This window comes from Quercus lobata, chromosome 8, assembly GCF_001633185.2.
Source record: "Quercus lobata isolate SW786 chromosome 8, ValleyOak3.0 Primary Assembly, whole genome shotgun sequence".
In the NCBI taxonomy this organism is placed as follows: domain Eukaryota; kingdom Viridiplantae; phylum Streptophyta; class Magnoliopsida; order Fagales; family Fagaceae; genus Quercus; species Quercus lobata.
Genome location: NC_044911.1, coordinates 60,900,243 through 60,904,181, shown reverse-complemented (window position 1 = coordinate 60,904,181; position 3,939 = coordinate 60,900,243).

Sequence of the window (3,939 nt, the reverse complement as noted above, 5' to 3'; positions counted from 1 at the left end):
AAAAGAAAAAAAAGAAAGTAAATGAAGCTTCGTTCAATGAAAATTCACCTGTCAATATACTACATGATAATAAAAGCAGCCTTATTAATTTGAGAGGTCTTTTCCCGCTTCCCGGGTCCATGACCGACCTTTGTTTTATTGTTTATTTGACCTTTAAAAGAATTTTACAACAAGAAAACCAATTTCCAGGCAATATGAAAGTACAAATCAAAGCTTTAATCATCGGTTGTCAAAATTTCGATCTCTCAAAAAGTAATAATCAAAGTTAGAAAATGTCTCCCTATATTACTTATGGATTCATTTTAACTGTTTTGATGAGATCATACCCCATCATATTCTATCCATTTTACTTTCACATTTTTTTTTTAAGGTAAATGATGCTTCATTCAATGAAAATTAACCTGTCAAAATATTATAGTACAGATGATAAAAGCAGCCTTATTTATATGAGAGGTCTTTTCCGGGTCCATGACCAACCTTTGTTTATTTAGGCCTTTAAGAACTTTACAACAAGAACAAAAAAAAAAAAAAAAAGAATTTCCAGAGCAATATGAAAGTAGAAATCAAAGTGTATGCAATGGTAACTAACTTTCGGCGTTTCCACTGAGCACAAAATTAATGGGTTTGGATGAACTTTTTAGCCGAAAAGAAAAAACATTGATCATGAATTGTATGAGCTTTGATAATTGATGCTCCCTCTCTTCGTGTCAACTCAGAATCCAATTTGATACTATTATATATGTTTCATTGAATTACAAACAAAGCTATACATTGAAAACACACGCCTCATGGGTCATGTGAAAAAGGCCCGAGTGTTAATCGTTTTTATTTTTTATTTTTTTTTTATGGTGTAGTTTTATAAAGGAGTCAAATTGTTTCGAATTGAGAAACTGTGACATGATAACAATTACATGAACCACACACATGTTGCCATTATAAAATTGCATGCAATCCACTGATGAAAAGCTATTTAAGCTGAATCTTCGTCCTAAGTTCGAAATTTCAGTCAATTTTGGAGGAATAAAAATAATATTTCAATAGGTACTCGATGGAAGATTTTTTCGAATACAATCTTTCCTTTGTTGAAATATAAAACAAAAGGTGGAAGATGGAATAAAAGGGGTGACAAAGTTTCTCTTTTTTTTTTTTTTTCCCTTTGACTCCATATAATTTTTAGGTAAAATTTTTACACATTTTAATCCAAATCTTAGGGATAAAAATGTAATAATTGAAAATTTTGTGGGATGAAACTGTGATATGGTCAAATTGCACTGGAATAAATAATTTGTTTTAGTCAAAACCTTAGTTGGCCAAGTCTAACAATTAAGTATATGTACTAAATTATGTTATATTATAGGAAAATAAATTATATATATATTTTTTTAAATGGTGCAACAACCTCGGCTCTGATCTCATCTCTAGATACGATGTATTGGAGTACTAGGATAATTAAGAATATTGTATTTCTTGGATTATTGACCTACCTTAATTTGTAGGAAATTAATGAGGGTGTCATATTTTATCCAGTTTGAAGTTCAGAACTTTTTTGCTTAAAGCATAGCACTGCTGGGGGGGAATATTTGGAAGATGCTTGATTGAAAGTGTTATGTATGTCTTATTTTGGGGGTCTAATCATTTCAATGAAAACTTTTCCGGTGATTGATTAAAAGTGTTCTCTCTTTCTATGGTAAGAGGAAGAGGGGAAGAAAGGAAGCTGTCTCCTTATATGTTACATGCCCAAATCATAATTCACGTCAACAATGTTTCACAATCATGAAAAAGACACGAATAAGACGCAGTAATTTACAGATTTGTGTTGTGTGAATGGGTTTGGGTAAAGCGGGTTGATATACTTTAACCAGATTAATTAATGTTTTAAGTTTGTGTTGACTTGTTTAACTCAAAATAACTCAATTTATATGAATAAATGTCATTTTTATCTAACATAAAATTGAATTCGAAATATAATTGAGTAAGTAAAAAAAAATTTATGCTGGTTATATTGATAAATTCTCCATTGAAATTCTGAAATTTCTAGCCCTTTAACCCAAAACAAAGGGGGAAAAATAAACTCACTTACTCTTTAATTTTCTTAGACTGTATATTAAATAGGATGGGTGGGTTATGTTGTGTTAGGATAAGACTAGGCTTTTGATTGTTGGGTGTGTGGCACACGTGAGTTCCAGCCCACACTTGATGAAATAGCTCATTTAATGAGCTTGTCTCTAAAGTGTTCATGCCAACCATGTCTCTTAAGCAGCGTTTGGATACAGCTTATAACGCCAACGTCTTGCATTTGGCTTTTTTTTTTTTGGTTGAGAAGCGCATTCTATGGCTTTCCAGTGGGTTCGTGCATTGTTTACGGGACCCACAAACCTCATTTTTCAACAAAAATTTTATTAAAAATTGGTCTCACAGTACTATTCACACATTTAAAATTATTTTGTTACAGTATTTTCAGTTTTCAGTAAAATAAGCGGTATCCAAACGGATCCTTAATGAGACTTGACATTAAGCGTGTGGGACATGTTGAAGGAAGAAGAAAAATTGGCCGAAGAAAACACAAGGACATTTGGCCAAGTGAAGAGAAGAATTGAATTCATCCTTTTTGTCTAATATCATGTACAAAAGTCAAGGCTTGGGTGCTTGCATTTATTGTGACTTTTTGTGAAGAGTGTGGAAGGAAGAAAAAAAGAAAAAGGTGAAGAAATAAAAGGAAAGGCCATTCGGCCATTTGGTGTAGAAAAAGAGAAGAATGAAGAGGAGTCCCAGTGAGTGAGACTGAGGACAGTGCAATCTCGAAGAACTGAGGACAGTGCAATCTCGAAGAACTGCATGAGTGAGAGCAAGCAAAAGAGAAGAGGAAAATATAGAGAGTAAGAGAAAATTGTGAGTGATACACAGCGAGGAAGAGAGCAGTGAATGAAAAGAAAGAGAGTTTTTTTTTATTCAAGTTGTATCTCTAAGAGTTGTAATCTCTATTTAATATGGTGAAATTATTTGAAATTTGTCCTATTATTTTTCCCTTCAAGGAGAAAGGGTTTCTATGTAAATATTTGTGTTCTTGTGTGGTTGTATTTCTGTTGTGCTTGCTGAAATTTATTCACAATTATATAGAATTTTTCTCAATATTGACATGATTCTTAAATAGGTTGGATTAGGGTTGAATTTATGTATTTGAAAGTCTTATCTTGACATATGAGACTAACATGAATTTCCACCCCTATTCACATTATCTCAAAAAATAAAAATAAAAATAATGCGCATTAAGATTGGCTGAATTATTTTCTTATTTATTGAAAGTATGAAAGTATATTTATATTTATTAAGCGTATTACATTAATGGTTGATGAATATCAAGTGGAGATCATTTAGATGAAAGACGACCTTAGCCACATTCAAATCAGGAAAGAGAGTAAGGGCAAGACCTCGTGGTCATACGTCATCCTTATAGACAAGGCAGACCAACATTCATTGAAGGCATAAATAAATGCCCTTAGGACAGCTGACAAGCAATGAGTGCGCCGGAATAGTCACAAGAGCAATGATGGCCCAACGGTCATCCGTTACACCTTAAATGGAATCATCATTGTCAATTAATGCTACATTTTTCTTAGGAGAAAAACGCTTAGAGTGGCATTAACAGAAATAACTGCACAAACCCGAAACAAACTATAAAAAGGGGAATAGAACTCAAGTAAAGGGACATGAAAAACTTGAGAGACACTTGTAAGAGAATTCTTTGAGAACTGTTAAGCTGACTTTAGTGTTGGAGCATTCTTAACTGGCACTACGCCGGTGAAAATCTCCTTTGCCTTTCTTTCTTTGATAGCAGGTATCAAAGCTCATCCATCAATACTAACGAGGAGCATACTAACAAGGTCAATATCCAGCTTCTTCAGTGTGGTGCCTTCTGTGGGGAACACAAACTTAATTCTT